We start from the raw sequence: 18,945 nt of genomic DNA, 5'->3' as shown, positions 1-18,945 counted from the left end.
TCTGTTCAGTGATTAAAGAGTGTTCTGGCCCACATTTTTATGAAAAGTCAATATTCAACTTGCAGTTTAATGGCCGATTATTTCTACCGGGGCTGTGTGACTCTCAGGTAACTGAGTTATATGAACTGTAAACCAAAGTGCTTGGGGCAACATGAGCAATCAACACATTTAACAATCACTGCAGAAAACAAAAATTATTGAACCAAATTTGTCCGTGAAAAGATGAGTGAGCATTATACTGTGCTGAGTGTGCTTCTGAAAGTATCTTTAGTTCACAAAGCTTTGCAAAAGGGGAACATTAAGACTTGTTGTAATTTGTTTGCAGTATTACAATGATATTATACTGCCTTGTATAGTACTTGCTGCTTTCACATGTTTATTTCACTGATTTTCCCCTCTGTGTTCGTAGATTATAAATCCAGAACCTGACAGTCAATAGGGTTCACATCCTCAATCCTGGGGAAGAGAGCTATTACCAGGTTGGACTGTTGTCAGTTTGTCAACCCAGACTTTCACACAACATACAGTGTAAGCAAAATTCATTAATCCCTTTAAATTAGTGGAAGGGAAATGCAAAAGTGAAGTTAATAGAAATATGATTCTGATCCAGACAACACAGAATATGTCAGCCTAGACAGATTAGTACTGCTTTTAATTGAAATACGAAGAACAAAAAAAAATCTTCCATCCCAAAATGGTAATCATACCACTAAATGAACTGCTGCTGTTTTACTAACAATACTGCTATACTTTGGCACAGTTCCGAAACAAGAATATCCTGTTTTCTGCTTCTGTCAGTAGATTATGAGTTACACGGTGCTGTTGTTCCAGATGAAATACAGAAGCCTCCTATAAAGCATGCGTTACAACAAATTAAGTGGCATATTCAAAATGAGTAATTGCATACACACTGTAATGCAAGAGTGGAATTGTTTATGGTGTTTTGTTTTATTTGCCAGATATCAAGCCGTTTACATTGCCATCAACAACAAATGAATCTTGCTTGGGCAACAGTTAACTAATTCCAGCTTTTATTGTACGACTCCGGTACTCCAAACTGACTCCACTGACAGGTCTAACCCTGCGTCAGTTTGTACTGTGGGGGGAAGGGAGAAGAGTCGCTATTATTGCATGGCACACTGCCTGCAATATAGAGTGAGGATTCCCAAGTGTCACATTTTACAGAGCCAGGGGCACAGTGTGTTTTCACAAGCTTATTATGTTTAAACTGGTGAACAGTATGCTGTGATAGCTTCCATTTCTTTTAAGAGGCTCAAAAATCATGCTTACTTTTAAAACTACGTCTTTAATATATCAATGAAAAACAAGGGATTTACAGGAATGGCTGTGATAAGTCTTGTGTATCTTTTTACTTAAAACAATATTGTTCAATTAAGCTCAAATCCTTGCTGACTAAAGTGAAATAAACACTTAAGTACAAAAATATTAAAGCATTATTTATTACTCGTATATTGAGGTACAGCATGACCTCTAATATATGAAAATACAATGCTTAAAACAGACAAAATCTGTATTTTCAATATAGATATTTTTTATACATAATGTATACAGGCCATCCATTTTAAACAGCATTTTTTTGAATGAAACATAGAAGGGCCTATTTGGAAGTGACTGTAAATGTGACATTTCAGTACAGTGAATTAATCATTTTAATGGTTTAACTAGCAAGAAGCAGCACAGTGATGTATGCTCCTTCCTGCAAGTAAGTTGTTGGTTAGTTTTAATAATATTATAACAATTGTATTATTCCCCTCGGAAAATGTTTCAACGGTTCTGCAAACTGAAAGCACACGACATACAGGACCCTAACCTAACTACATGAACAACCCTAAATCCGGCTCTCCACTGTGACTGAAAAAGAACTCTTCTTTGTACTTGTTAAAACATTATGGGACACTTTTGACGTTAAGTGACTGACTATTGTTTTTGCACTTGTCAGCGCACAGCAGCAATGTTGAATACCAGAGGTCATTTTACTTCACAACTTATTTAGTTTTTGTACCTACACACATTTTATTGCAATTCCACTGTACATAATTTATTACCAGATCAGTTACTGCAATAACTAGTGCCTTGGAGCTACAACACACTGCTTATTTGAAAGTTACATGTTCTGAAAATGTATTTCTATTAAAACTAACTTTAGTTTAACACAGTGGTATTTGTGCACAAGCCCAGCTTATCTATCAAGACTTCACTGTACTTTTACTAACGCTGTTAGATTAAATGAGATAATGTTTAACTATAGTTCAGATTGCATAAGGCAAACATTTGGTTATCCAGACCCTTTCCAGATTTTAAATTTTTTTAAAGTGTGTATGATATGCTGAATTGTTTTCTTGATTGTTATAGTAAAAAAAAGAAAAAAAAAAAAAATCTGTCCAACCCTCCTATGTGATCACTGAAAATTACCTTTTGATGACTGTGTTGGATTTTGTTGATTTACAAACAATGCTGTGGTTTTAAACTCCCCCGCCTGTGACATACTGCCCAAAGCTTTAAAATAGAAGATGAGGAAATATAGGCAATCCTCTCATTATGTACAAATGTGGATAAATTGAAGTATAAACTTATTTCCATTGAGCTACACTACATGGACTGATGAAAAGTTATTGCCAAAAGAAATTTAACTGCTGGACCGATACTAGTTCTAGCAGACAAAGTTTCAGAATACACATTTTTTTAGGCACCAATACTAATCTACACATTTCAGAGTAAAAGTAAATTACAATCAGAAAGCTAAACTAATAGAAGAAAAGCTTTAAATATTAGCAAACACTTTAATGCCTCTCTGTAACTCTCTTAAGAGAATTAACAATTAGAGGCTTATATTCTATAGACTGAGGTCCTAAATTGACTACATGAAGTGACGCATTCACCACTGGGAAAGTAAGTACCACTGATGACAGGGCCTCGGGGGCTCTGCTATTCTCAGACCAATCAATAATCCATTATGAACAAACTGCATTTCCACTCTTACATCAAGAAATGGACAAAGAGAAGTAGTATGTATGAGCACAAAAGAATAAGAAAGCACCATCAGTGAACTTAAAGCACAGTGCAATGCATTCAGGGATGCAGCATCATATCAGTCTTACTCAGCCAGCATTTTTCTGTGTTATTTTTATACGTTTCAAATTGTAGCTCACCATAATTAAACAAACAACCAAAAACTTTTTATTAGTCAGAAATCACTACCAAATTAGAAATACCACTATAAACTCACATTTTTATTGTCAACATTGCTGTAAGTTAAAGGAGTCTTAATATCAGTGCCCTTACAATATCAGACATAGAAAATAAGGGAATTCATTTTTCCCCCATTAGAGTTGCTTGAGTTAACATAGAAAAAAAAAAAAAAACAGTAGGATCTGTATAACAAAACATATTTCCTGCATTATTGGTATAATCCCCATGTACAAGCTTTTACTGCCTCCCCCCAGCATTGAATTCTTGTTTAAAATGGCCTTGCCAATACATGGCCCATTTGGCTTGTCTTAACTTCTGATAGGAGGAGTACTATTTACTATGGGAATTGTCAACAGAGCTGATTCACAGAAAAGCTTCATCATATTGCATCCTAATTGCTCTCAAAGTGTTACCCATGTCAATGAAATTAAGCCAGAATACGTAATTAGTGATATGCTTCTGCAAACAGGAGGTACGGTGTTACTATAGCAACCAAGGTTGTGCTTTATCTTAAGGCTAGACTGGGGTGTCAATCTAAATGCTGGCAAGTGGGTGGCCAACACAATTCCTTTATCTCAAAGAGTGTGGTTTTAGTTTGGTCTGCTTAATTTCTTTAGAGTTTAAGGGGTTGGCCAATTCAATGAGTTCAGACAGAATCTTTTTTTTTTTAATTTAGAGTGACCAATTATTTTAATTTATTTTCCCCCAATTTGGAATGTCCAACTTTTTTTTTTTTTTCTCCTCACCGCAGCGAGTCCCACACAGCACAGACATTCTGAGGACGTGTGAGTATCCTCTGATCGCACAAGCCTAAAGCCAGACTCGCTTTTATGCCGAGCAATCCAGAGCAGAGGTGGGTGGCTACCGATCCTGGAGAACAGAGATCAGCCACTCTGAATATGCTTTTAGTCTTGTCAGGAGGGTTCGCTGTTGCGTGACGAGAAGAAGGAATCCTTGCTGGTTTCCCATCCCCACCCTTGGGAGCGTCAGAGCCAATGTGACGCCCTCTTCAGAGTCCCCAGCAAAGTTCAGCTTCTTTGCACAGCCTGGACGCAACCCGACGCTGTCCATGCTGTATGACTCATCCTGCACTCCCAGCAGTATTGCCTTAACTGGATGAGCCACTCTGGGAATTTTAATACAAATCTGGTCAAGTTGAGAAAAGAGGGCAATATGCTTTGAAGCTGCCATTTTTTGTGTAGAATGACTGGTCCATCTGTAGCCAACTGGGCAGAAAGCGTTTACACCATAGAACAAGCCACATACTAATGATACCTTTATGGAAAAGCAACTAACTAATGCCAGGTAAATTGATTTACAAGTGTCAATGTAAAGTACTTTGTGATTTGGTGTTTTTTGGCTTCGTAGCTCAATGCAAAGGTAAGCTAGACTGGGCTCAAACAACAGCTAAACATCTTGGGAGTCCAAGATGCTGCCATGTGCCATAAAGCAAGTGTCATCTGTTACGCCAGTATGAATGTAACATGTCAGTTCACGTTGCCTGGTTTGTGGCTCAGAAAAGGTCAATTTGACGCATGGCCCACCATACTGTTATATTGAAATTCTAGTGTTGATTCGACAGGGACTGTCTGAACATAGATTAAACGGGCTTGGTTGGGTTTTGGATTTGTGCCAGAAATATGTCTGTATACCAGAGATAAAAGAGGTAACACACTGTTAGGAACTACACCAGTTAGCTTGTTACTTTGGACAAGTGAAATTATAATTATATTTACCCAGAAAACAAAACATTCCAGAAGAAACAAATCGTTAGGTTATTATCATAACCCTGGTTCCCTGAAACAGAAATGTAACCATCACCGAATGGGTATTTACCTCCTAAAGACCCGCAACCTGAATAAGATATAACAAAGCTGCTCAGCCGAGCCTGTGGCACAGTCATGCCTGTCCCCGAGGGTATAAAGGACTGTGTGCACAGATCTCAATGTCATTTTTCTTTCAAGCCTGCTGCAATCATAGACGCAGCAACCTTGAAGGTTAATGGTTACATTTCTATTTCAGGGAACCAAGGTTATGATAGTAATCTAAAGCTCCCATTTAAGTTCGAAATGTAACCATTACCGAGATTGCTGCACGACCAGAATTTTACAAGGCTAAGCCGAGGCTGCCTTGTGCATTACCATTCAGAGCCCCAGTAAAAAGTAGCTAGGGCTAAAAAATTGAGGGAGAAACTCACATTTATTCCTGTGTTGTAAGGTTCGACTGAGAAGCTGCCCTTAACACCCTAGTTCCAAAACCAGGGTTTTGAGGATCCACGACATTAAGTCTGTAGAACCTAGTAAAGGTGGATGGAAAGGTTCCCATTCCACAGACTGGTTGACATGAAATGCAGAGATAGTCTTCGGCAAAAAAGCAGTTGTGGTACAGAGCGTAACCTTTGTCCTGGCTTCTACTAAAATTAAGTAGGCTTTCACAATTGAGAATACCTGCCACCCTGGTTTGGTACTGGTATATTGACTGTAGCACTGGGTCGGTACGGTACGGTACGGACCAGTTCGGTACTGATTTGGTGACTATAGCACCGATCAGTATGCTACGGTACCGGGTTGGAATTGGGACGATACCTGGTCGGTGCGGTAACTTCGGTCCCGGTTTGGTAGTCACAGTCCGTAGTCACACGAGACTAAGGGAAGCCTGCTTGTTAGAATTAACTAACAGCCCTCGTAATGGTGTAGCAAAAGCTGTCACCAAAACCACAGAGATTGCAAGCAATCACAATCAAAGCAGCTCTTGGGCCTGCGCAGCGTTGCTGAACCCAGCAGCTGCTGTCACTACACGTGTGACAGGTTTGCGCTTGGTCTCTGTGAAAACAGAAAAACAGAACAGAAAAATATTTTTCTCAACAACATACAGTAATTACTTTAATTATATAAACTGTCTCGTAATTTTGGCCGAAGCCAAAATTAGAATAAAAAACTACAGCCGGAGCTATTCCAGCCTGGGGGAGCAGAGCACAAAGTCAGCCGTCTTACACGGCTTGATCCCTGGGAAGAAGCGACTCAAGCCGCTGGCTTAATGCAGAGCACAAGGCCGCAGCAGGACGTAACAAACAACAGGCTATAGTGCACAAATATGTGTAATTAGTAAAACTAATACAGCAATTATTTTTAATATCACATACAATTTGTGTAAAAACACAATAAACGTGAAATTCTACTGCAGAAAAAGTAGGAAGTACTTATCTGAATAGGCTCTCCTGTCAAGTCAGTTCTTGAGCAAAATAATGGCGCTGACATCTGTGTGCACAGTCCTTTATGCTATTGGGGGCGGGTTTGACTGAATCACAGTCTCGGCTGAGTAGCAATGTTAAATTTTAATCAGGTTTCGGGTCTTCAGGAGGTAAGTATCTATTCGGTAATAGTTACATTTCGTACTTGAAAGGGAACCACCAATTACTACTGCTCAATCTCTTTTTATAAACCATTTTTTAAAAGACACCCAGGACTAGGAAAATGCAAGATACAGTTTATGTACACATGTAGTCTTCAGACAGTGATTTTTGATCATCAAGAAGATCAAATGTTCAGATTTATTTTGCCCAAATGGAGCAATTTCCCATATCTGCAAATGTTATGCTTCTCACTGACTGTACCTGTTAGTGTGGCAGCCCGGCCAGCCAGCAGTTGTGCTTATTGTGGCAATGTAGACATTAGTTACTGTTAGAAAACAATTTCTTTCAGATTCAGCCTTCTTCTGCTGTCTGTTTTTTTTTTTTTTTTTGCCACAGATTTCTATGAAAGAAACAACAGATGAGTACCCTGTACTGAGCAGCTATTATAAAACCAGAGTGAGGTTCAAAAAATATACCAAACAGTCAAGCTTTATAAGTCATCCTTTTCCATGTTTGCCATTAGTTATGAAGTACTGTAGTTTCACATGCAGTAATAGGAAGCTTGTGATCTACAGCATTTACTCTACATTTTTTTCTCATCGAACTAGTTAACCTCTGGCTGCTCCTAAATGTACTTGTTTACACCACTGTTTAACTTTTAAATCAAACTCCATGTGGCCAAATGAGCAGCAGTATCATGAGCAGAGAAAACTAAGGTATTTCTGTGTTTCCTATCAGAATCAACTGACAAGAAGAAGCAAACGAAGCAAATATTGTAAAACATGTTTGAAACAAAAAAAAGATATGAAGTGCTCCACTTTGTTTGAAACAAGAGCAAAAGTTAGTTAGTTTGAAGAGGCATAAAAACACTGTTACAGAATAAAACTGCAAAAGAAACTTGTCATAACCACAGCTTCCTGCAACTACTGTAAGCTGTACAGTACCTTGCCAGTTCTATATTGTTACAACAGTTTTTTTCCTCTCACAAAATGTGCGTTTGTCTTTGCCCTTGGTTTAAAAATAGGGGTCATATTCTTTTAAAATAATTAGCATGTGAAATGTGCAAGGGTTTGCTTTTGTTAAGTTTTAATTTGTGAAAAACGGCCATTGCTGACTGCTTTGTAGAGACATCCAACACCTTACTGTAACTACAGTTTGATTTGTAGTGCTTTTAAATGTGTAGTGTCTGATGAGAAGTGCAAAAGATGTGAAAACATAGTGTCAAATTCTGTGAAAGCCAGACACAGTGCAAGGAGTCAAAATGCAAAACCGCTCCTTCACATTTATGCCGATAATGTGCTTCAACAAAACCATGCACATTTTCCATTCTCCAAACATTGTGTGGCCTCTAAGCAAATTAAAATGTTAGAGAAGTCAAGAGGGTGCACTTGATACTCATCAAGGAAGAATACCAAAAGCATACAGGAGGGTGGCTTGCTTGTATGAGCATTTATAAGCTTTAATCAAATCAAGACAATTCCAATGTGTGTTTGTGGCAAAGTGGTTTGCAGTATGTAGGTGTAGTGGTGATGTGATTATGAAACAGAAGACAGGCAACAAATCGATCCAAACAGGTTTTATTTTATAATCCTGGTCTGGTGACGACAAAGAATAACCCCAGGCAACACACAACAATAGGCACAGTCCCGAAATAATAAGACAGTTTGTATATAATAAACTCAGTAGAACACACATAAAGACACACACTTTCACAAGTCCGGAGTGAGTGCTGTAGTGCTTGTGGTGTAATACAATTTATCTGTGTACAATGGTGCATTGTTGTCCAGGTTTAGTGCTGGCCTTAAGCGACTGCTCCGGATCATGTTAGCTGTCTAATAATAACAAACAAGTACATTTTTAGACACGACAAAACAAACATAACACTCACAATAATTCACAGTATTCCTTCCGGTTCAGCTTAAAACTAACAAAGGAATAGATCACCTTGCTATATCCCGTTTTGTACATTATGTCATGCCCCCTTGGTTGGCGAGTGCAACCGTTTCTCCTCCAATCCGCAGTTGCCACATCGCTTCCCTTCCGGGTCGATGACTTGGTGTACCATAGCTCCACCCCCTTTCCAGATGGCTGACTTCCACCTAACCCTGGAAATGAATTGTCAGGTCATCCAGTCCAGGCCACTCTGTTCCCTTTACACAGCGCCCTCACAAGTCAAGAGGGAGATTTATAATCAAGATTCACTCTTTCTCTTTCACAGTGTTTTAGTGACTTAAAGCACATTTGTTTAACCTCTGGTGGTTTTCTGGAATACTGTATGTTAGTGTAACAAGACAGTATGCAAAGAAAGCACAATACATAAACAGCTAGCAATGCCAAACAGGTGAATTAAGTAGACCATTTGGACTTTCAGCATTATAATGTGTTTAAAAAAAATAAAATAAAATGCAAAGCTGTCAATTCTGCTTGCAGATTCTGTTCTAGCCCAGTAGAGCTGATATGAAGGAACATACAAGGCCAACACAAAAAAGGAAGAAGCCCAAGTACTAATAGCGGGGAAAGGATACACAGTACTCTTTGCTGTTTACTCTGAACCCCTTCTGGTGGCTTTAAGTCAGCTGCTACACATAGCTGCTAAGAAATGTTTTTTCCTCTGGCAGTCTCCAGGGGAGGGTTGCAGTAAACATTAAATCAGCATCCCTAGTTTATTCTCTCAGTGATCATCTGGCTTTATAAAGCACTAATGGCAAAGCACTAGAGCTCTACTCTCCAGATTCTTTTGCTAATGCAGAAAGCTGCTGTTAATGTTAGCCCTAAGAAGTCTGCTTAAAGGGCATTGAACCTTCTTTGCCATTATTTCACCTGGCTTTTTAGATATAATGTTTTTGTCTTCAGTGATTGTGATGACATACTCACTCAAAGGGTCTTAAAGTATTTTCCTTTAATCATTATTCCCTGTGCTGCACTACCAAGGATAAATACAAACCTCTACCAAACCTCTGTTCTGCTCAGCCCGCTGAATGGGTGCAATGCATGTGTTGGACCAAATTCCAATATAACCTAGTGTGACTGCAGTATAGTATGTCTGTCAAATCCCAATATAACCTAATGTGACTGCAGTACAGTACGTCTGTAAAATCCCAATATAACCTAATGTGACTGCAGTACAGTATGTCTGTAAAATCCCAATATAACCTAGTGTGACTGCAATACAGTATGTCTGTCAAATCCCAATATAACCTAGTGTGACTGCAGTACAGTATGTCTGTCAAATCCCAATATAACGTAGTGTGACTGCAGTACAGTATGTCTGTCAAATCCCAATATAACCTAGTGTGACTGCAGTACAGTATGTCTGTCAAATCCCAATATAACCTAGTGTGACTGCAGTACAGTATGTCTGTCAAATCCCAATATAACCTAGTGTGACTGCAGTACAGTATGTCTGTCAAATCCCAATATAACCTAGTGTGACTGCAGTACAGTATGTCTGTCAAATCCCAATATAACCTAGTGTGACTGCAGTACAGTATGTCTGTCAAATCCCAATATAACCTAGTGTGACTGCAGTACAGTATGTCTGTAGAGTCTACAGATTACCCATGTGGAAGCCTGTTTTCAAATCGGACACAGGCCATTACATCACAAATTAGCCCCCAATAGGCATTAGTCTACATTACTAAACCACCATAAAATTATCACTCTGATACAAAATACTGGTAAAAAAAAATTCCACACTTAAAATACATATTTTGTGTTTATATTAAAAAGCATGACACAGTAGAGTTAACTGTGGTGAATGTGATGAGTGAAATTCAGAGCTGACTAAAAGATAGAGGAAAATCACATTTTGATGAATCATTTAAAATAAATAATGGTATGAGCTTTTGTGCCTAAGGCACCGTTAGAACAGTTACTTTTACTAGGAAACTTTAGTAAACAGCCAGGGATTTTTAAAGCCTTCATTTTGGGCCAATGATCTGTAAGACCATTCTGTTAAACATTAGCCTATGGAGTTATTCCTCAATGAACAGCACTAGCTACACATTGCTTCACTTTTGTTTTGAAGAGTTCAAAAAAACAAGTTGGTTGAACCTTTTTGCAAAGGAAGACAAATAAAAGACAAAACAATAGAATGGTAAGGCATAATAAGGTTTTTAAATGCCTAGCAGCTAAAACAGAACGGTTGCCAGGACCTTAATCTGAGAACAAAGGTCAGGGTAAAAATGTATAGAAAGTGGATGCAATATAAATACTGTAGTATCAAAGTTCAAATACATGTAAATTCACCATTTCTTTCATCAAGTTTACCTAAAAGTAAAAAATCTTACAGCTGAATTAATAAAATGCGCATTCAGAACACCACATATCCTCCCCTTGCTACCCCACTGTTAATAGAATGGACACTTCATTAGCTTTACATTCTAAAAGTTTATTTTTCATAAGCTTATATAAAAAAAAAATATATATGTACGCTTCAATCCAACTAGCATAGTTATACAAGTCAATAATGATTCATGGGTATTTATTATAGCATCCACATTTTTAACTGAAGACCTATCAGAAAAATTGTAGCTAGCTTCAAACAAGCATTATTTGTGCCAGCTTCTCTGGTTCAGTAACTTAAACCACAGAAGAATGTATTACTACTGAGTTTCACATGCTGATTAGCAGCTGCTGTTTATTTAGTTCTTCAAAGAACAGAGACACTGACAGGTTTGATTAGGAAGAATACAGATTTCACATTTAAAAATACTGAATGCAGTAAACAAAGCTGTGCTTAATACACTTACTAATTGTACCAAATTCATAAAGAAGCACAGTATAGCAGTTATAGGAAAATCGTAGTATTTTGACCTGGGCATACTTGCAGTATACTTCTTTTTTAATAAGGGAGATAAATGAGAAAAAAAGAAAAAGGTGCAGCATATTTAAATTATAGGCTACATTGTAGTCTACCTAGAAAATGTATAATTGCTTAATATTGTGTATCAACAACACACGGTAATGATACAACATACACTGTGCAATTGTCAATTTTATATAATAATTAAAAATATTATATATAGTTCTGTATTCTGTTACATGTTAGTGATGCCTTTCACTTGAGACGCTGGGTTATGCGGGTCAACAGTACCTTGCACTGAGCAAGAAGCTCTTCATGGGACAGCATCAGCGAGCAAACACTACTGAACAAAAAGCTTCAAAAGGCTTCACTTTTCATTTCAATCATTTTCAGATGTCATTTCAGAGAATAATGGAGCTGTCTTTTTAACAAAAATGTGCTGTATAAACGTAGGATGACCAACCATACTAAGTTAATCTTAATAATACTAAATTAGTCCACCTGAACAGGATCATCTCTCGTCCGATTTGGTACACTGCAATCATGATCTTGTTTAGTCAGATTTAGCAGATGATCAACCTGTGATGATTATCGTCTGGTACGCTGAAATCGGGATTAACAAGTGGACTAACTTCAGTCCAAGCAAGTGGACTAAACCTGCTAATCCACTAGTTAGACCCATAAAGCGGACTAACTTTGGTACGCTGCAAACGACCTCCTATGTCTTACAGAGAAAACAAAAACCTGGTAGATAATGTGCTTTGCTTCTGTATACAAGAATGATATTTAATTGAACAGACTTTTGCAGTGTTAACCATTTTCAACATAAGCGACCAAGCATGAAAAGAAGCCCAAAATACAGAAAAAGCAGCAAGGTAAAATTGTAAGCGATTCCGTGGAAATAGAAGTCCAATTCCGCGGTTTTAAAACGGAACTGGCAACCCTGTATACAATCATTTGAAAAAAGCGCTCTTCTCATGGTCTTACACCCACTGGTCAACGACAAAGCATTACATCACAGCCAGCTAATGAAATTCAACATTACATTTACATTACATTTTTTTCGGAGCAGCCAGTAGCGAGTCAAATCGCACTATATTTAATTTTCCTTCAGTTCACATTTCCATCTTCTGGATCCATGTTACATGATCGCTCAGAATAATGTACACAGAAAACAAGCTGTAAAAATATATGTGGCAACTGAAGTGCTTTGCTAATAAACGGAGGTTTGCTAGTTATATTCCTGGATATTAAGAGTTAGGACATTTAACAGTCGACTTGGAAAACAGCAATGTCTACTGCATAACAAATTTCTTTCATTGTATTCCCAATCATTTAAAGATTTATGATTAAACTGTTCAGTGTTTCATTTTCATTGTTATATTCAAAAATATGTAAAAGTAGCACGTGTTGAATTTGTTGTGTCTTACTGTGAAATGTGAATACAGTTGACAACAATGTTCCCGTTTGTGCTTTAATAAATTGTTCATATGTAAAGCTACGATTTGTGTCACTGAAGTCATAGAAATCGTGAAAATCATGAATTGAAAAAAAGTCAGTGAAACCTTGAAAACGGATGTAAAAACAGTTTGATTATTAGGCGGTTCCTTTATTTCCTTTCAAATGTGTACTTCTCTGCGAGTATCTTTAAATTGGTTGTTTCACGCAGCATTTATGTGAGGCTATATAGGTCAGTGAATGAGACAGCAGAGCGAGCAAGCATGTAAATGGTTGACAGCTAAAATCCCCCCAAAAAACTGTGAGTGACTTGTTTTCTGTAAAGACAGAAGAACAAATATATCAGACAACAGAAGTTTACCAACTTACAGAGGTTTTCTTTACAACATGCTGTTTGTTTCAGAATCATGGAAAACTTTAGTGTTCATGCAGTACTTCTGTTGCAGATGAATGCTATACGTCAGGCGCAGACATTAAGTTTATACTACATTTAACATATTTTGTGTTCAAAATTATGTAACAGAATTGTATTAATTTTTTTTATTAAAATAGGTATATTTACTGCAAAGCCTCCACTGCACATCAGCACTCTGAAGTACAATATTAACACATCTAGTGTGCAATGGATTGACAATGACTTTATCGGATGACGGACTCTAAATGATGGCACGGATCCAGTGTGCAAAGGCCTTAGTCATACGTAATTGATTACCTGTAGAGGATTTTTTTTTCTACATATCTTCTGTTTAAAACAGAGTAGTGGTTATGGCAGGGCAATTGCCATGCAGAATGGGGAATTATTATTGGTGTAATTTTGTATGTGTGGAAACAGGTTTAATGTGTCTTTTTGGAGTTGATTTGTGTAATTGAATTATTGTTTACACACGGGCTCGCGATTGAGACTTGCTGCCTGCTAGGCTTGGTTGAGGGGAAGGGCAGCAAGTGTTTGGCTGAGCTGGTCCTGAGTCGGCAGGTGGGCGGGTCTTGACCGAGTGTCTGTCGGCATAAAAACATCCGGTCAAGATGGCTCGAGGCGATTGCAACGCCATGCTGCAGAGGGGAGCTGCGTGTATTCGGAAGGGGAGGGTCCGCTCTGCAGGAACGACAGCTACGCAGCCCTGAAACTGCAAGAGGTGCTTGTGAAGGCACTGCCCAGCCAAGGTCGTATGAAGCAGCAGGAGTCATCGTATGAATACCGGCTCATAAGTAGGTTAGTTTAGGGGATAGTGATCCCATGTAATGTACAGCGAGGGTTACGTAGTGTAGCTGGTTCCTGGAGCGGGACGCCTCGTTTATAAGGCTAGCGCTCATCCTGTGTGGCACCTTTTATTTGTAGTTTGTGTACTGTGTTTTACTTTTGTACAGCTTGCTGTATGTGTCCTCTGTGCGTTACCATGGCTGGTAACATCACATGACCCCTTTTGTTTACTTTCTTTCTTTAAGTTATTACGTTGAGTGCAAGGGCGCTAACCCATCAAGACTGTTGGGAAATGCCGCTGTTTAGAATTGTTTAAAAAACAAACAAGTTGTAAACTCAAACTCAGACAAGAAAATCAGCGGACTGCTGTAATTTTCTTTCAAAGTCTGCAATGTAGGCATTGTTGTTTCTATAGACAGGAAGTAAGGTATAAACCACGACGGGCCATGTGGTTACCATGATATATATATATATATATATATATATATATATATATATATATATATATATATATATATATATATAAGGGTATATGGCACTATTGCTTCTTTTAAAACTTCCGTAAGGACGTTAAGACCTCATCTTGAATATTGTGTGCAGTTCTGGTCACCTCGCTATAAAAAAGATATTGCTGCTCTAGAAAAAGTGCAAAGAAGAGCGACCAGAATTATTCCGGGCTTAAAAGGCATGTCATATGCAGACAGGCTAAAAGAATTGAATCTGTTCAGTCTTGAACAAAGAAGACTACGTGGCAACCTAATTCAAGCATTCAAAATTCTAAAAGGTACCGAACAGTGTCGACCCAAAGGACTTTTTCAGCCTGAAAAAAGAAACAAGGACCAGGGGTCACAAATGAAGATTAGACAAAGGGGCATTCAGAACAGAAAATAGGAGGCACTTTTTTACACAGAGAATTGTGAGGGTCTGGAATCAACTCCCCAGTAATGTTGTTGAAGCTGACACCCTGGGATCCTTCAAGAAGCTGCTTGATGAGATTCTGGGATCAATAAGCTACTAACAACCAAACGAGCAAGATGGGCCGAATGGCCTCCTCTCGTTTGTAAACTTTCTTATGTTCTTATGTTCTAAAGTATTAATTTAACCATAGCGGAGTCTGTTTTGAAGCGGATTTGTCAGGATCTGCACGCCCATATGCGTGCAGAGCTCGACCTGGCAATAGCAAATCTATTTGCAGCGTAGATCTGTTCAAAATAAACTCTACATGAACGTAACTTTCAGGGGAAGCGACAATTGAGGTTATTTGCTGGGCCCGTACCCCTGTCTTTTTATTTCCACCAGTAAGTGTAAAATGAACAATGACTCAGCGTTCGACTGACAATTTCTTTTCCCGCAAAGATGCGGAGAAGGTCATTATTATTATTACTATGATTACTACTGGTAGCACTACTGTATTTTGGTCTCTACATTGTAAGCGACATCGGATGAAGGAGCGAGATATAGACAGAAAGACCGATATTTTTAGATAGATAGACGAGGTATTAACAGATGCACCAACATTCCAAGTTATCATTTAAAATAATAAAGATGCTGCATCTACTGTTGCCAGACAAGAATGTCATAAGTGTTGATAAATCTTGATAAGACTTCCTTCCCCAGTACATCTACATCAAGCACAAAAGGTAAACAACCTCAAGCGCATTCTGGGATACTTTTTTGATTAAAATCAGATCCAAGGTTTCCCGAGTTCTCATTTGATAGCCAACAAAACGAATGCTTTTGTCGGTAAAAATGGCTCCATATTATTATTAGTATTATTATTATTTTCAATGTCATCAATTTTTTTTTCTTATTGCTTTTAAGACTGTATGTTAGTAACAGCTTTTCTAATGAATGGACATCTGGAAAGATCACTCCAGATGGCGGGTGGAAAAAAGATTATTTGCTTCGACATGTTACAACCAAGGAGCATATTCGGGCACAACGAAAAGACTGGGAAAAGGCTCAAAGACGAGCCACTATGGGAAATGATAACAAAGACAGAGTTATTCATCTTCTCAGAAATGTTCTTTGGCTAACAAAAGAACAAATTGCCATCGCTAAAGCCTCGCGTCTGCACAGGTATAAATTGGTTGGTTTACTTATTTATTCTACAGTCGTCTTTTCGTGAAATATCTATCACAAGTAAGTTTAAATTTCAAACTTTATATTTATAAAAAGAACATGCAGCCTTAATACATAAATCGTATGCATAGAAGGGCAGTTGTAATATAGATGCTGAAATCACATCTGGTTTCTTACTACAAGATGTAGTACATCATTTCTAATATTTCAATTAGGCAATGTTTTTAATGAGATTGTGGGTAAACTAAAATGCAAATAACAGCTAATTGTTTATAATGGTTAGCCTGTTTGGTGTTAGTATGTGGTCAATGTAATTTCAGAAACATAAAACTAATCAGTAGATTTTAGTTGGATATATTGTATATTAATGTTTCTGTATGCGATACATGAGCTTTTATTTGATTTTGCTTTTAAGTCCGAAATTAAAGTGAAGTTTCTCAAGGTGGTCACAATTGAAGGCAGCGCAGATGCCAGTGTTCTGTACAGTTGTATAACGCAAATCTATGCAGAAAACCAGTTAAACCTACAGTGTATATCTACGATAACAACTGATGGGGCTGCAGTTACGATAGGATGTCACACAGGACTTCACGCAAGGTTAACGGTAAATATGTACTTTTAAAGAACTTTATTAATTTTAAATGATCAGATATAATTAATAGTCATATTCAATATGTTTCACAGGAGGATAGTCCTTGGATAATAAGCCAACATTGTGTGGCACATTCAGAAGCCCAACCCATAAAGGATTCTTATGAAAAAATCCAACTAATCCAAAACAAGTGGATTAGAAAAGGTGACGCTGTAGCTTTATTCCTCAAAACTGGAAGTTTCTCAGTCTCTAAAAATACAATTAGTATTCTCTTAATTTGTTAATCCTATTCCAATAACGTGTTGTATCTTTAACATATCTAGGTAAACTTTCAACATGTCACTGCAACTGCCTCTCAGTTATTTCTGCACTAAAGTATGCTGGGTTATCAATTGTGCTAACAATCATTCAAATTGAGCGTTTATCTTTGTGCATTTTTTGGGTACCTCTAACCAAACCTGTTATTGGATTTTGAGGGAGCATGTCTTTTTGTAACAATCTATCTGCTAAAATCCTCACTTCTTTTAGTATGATATTTATGTTACTAGTTTGTACATCTTCATATGTCTTTATATTTTCCAATTCAGTCCCTACTGCTTTCATATTAATTCCTTTCCTGCAAAAAACATGTGAGAATGTGGCTGTTCCCAAACTAGATAATTGGTGTCAATTGAGAACAGCCGCATACTAATAAAACAGAGCTCCCAGGGCCATTAGGGAGCTGGTTTATGAGAGAAGTGTTGTGTTCAAGAAAAAGAAAGGTATTGTGTAAAGTTACACTTGTGTGTGAAAAGTGTTTGTGAAAGTTTTTGTGATTGGTAAATGACTTAGCCGTACAGTCTGATAGTTAGGGACTTAAAATGCAGTTAAGCTCTACTTTTTGAACTAGGCTTTTGTTTTGCTTATTTTTGTTTTGTGAAAATAAAAGTGGACAAAAGTGCTTCACTGTGCAGTTCTTTTGTCTGTGTTTATGGTCTATGTTTTACAAGGGCAAACGAGCCGAGTACAGAGAGGCATCATCTCTCTCTCTCTCTCTCTCTCTCTCTCTCTCTCTCTCTCTCTCTCTCTCTCTCTCTCTCTCTCTCTCTCTCTCTATATATATATATATATATATATATATATATATATATACAGCACAAAGGAGATGATACCAAAAAAAGCTCCAAGGAACATTCATATATGAGCAGTTTGAATAGAGTAACTGTCATTCATATTGAACAATATATTAGATGATGAACAGCTGTCACTGAGTAAAAACTGACGAAGATTGCTGTCAGAATACAATGTCACCAAAGACATTGCTACAGATTGCCAATGGTTATCTTTGTACAACCTAAATGGAAGCCAGCTAAAACAAGACAACTTGAATCTGTTACGTTTCTGAGTTATGTCAGAAAACTAAATTAAACCATACAGTATGTACTTGATATTCATAACTACATACACAACTTTACATTTTAATATAATGGAAAAGATAGAGAACCTTTAGCAACTTGAAAATATGCCTTTTTACATTTGTCCTACTTTGTTGTTGACCCATTCACCACAACTAGCAACAGTGCAGTCTACTTATAACCACAGAACTTCAGTGTCACACTTGCAAAAGGAAATCCTTATTTACATTGTTAACAGACCTCTCTGAGTGATGAAAAGGGATATTCACTTTCCCAGAGACTACCCTCATGTACACCCACTAACTAGACCCAGTACTGGGACAGGTACTTGGGGAGGGGAGGAGATAATCAAATTTAATTCAATTCCCCTCTTTTCACTAAACAATGGCCTTTGTCATCACAGAGAAAGACTGCCCTGCTCCCCCTTCTATTCATTTGAAGGGTCCTGACACAATAAAACAGTGACACACAAAAGAAGCTCCTTCTTCCTGACCACACTGCAAACCCTTGCTTACTAATGACCTAAACTCCTCTGCCATCCACAATAAATCTATTTGGGCATTGTGGGTAGGTAAAAAAAATAATCACATTTAGGCAAATTATGAATAATAAGGTCAAATCTGCAGAGGTTTGAGTATGAGCTAGACTGTCATTGCCGGTGGTTTAGCATCACGTGGGCAAAAAAAAAAAAAAAGCTAATATTCAAAACCAATACTCTTTATTAAACTACTATGCAAACAGACATTTTATTACCGTTATTTACTGTACTATATTTTACAACAAACAAGATAACCCTTGGGTGGGGATATATATATATATATATATATATATATATATATATATATATATATATAT

At 37.6% G+C, this 18,945-nt stretch overlaps 1 protein-coding gene across 3 annotated transcripts in view; it reads right to left on the bottom strand.

Moving 5' to 3' along the window:
- The window catches only part of LOC121314848 (zinc finger protein 516-like), a 65,225-nt gene that overhangs the window by 27,833 nt on the left and 18,447 nt on the right, over positions 1 to 18,945 (bottom strand). The window lies entirely within an intron of this gene.

Source organism: Polyodon spathula, chromosome 4 (assembly GCF_017654505.1).
Source record: "Polyodon spathula isolate WHYD16114869_AA chromosome 4, ASM1765450v1, whole genome shotgun sequence".
NCBI lineage: Eukaryota > Metazoa > Chordata > Actinopteri > Acipenseriformes > Polyodontidae > Polyodon > Polyodon spathula.
This window is presented reverse-complemented; position numbering and strand designations above follow the sequence as displayed.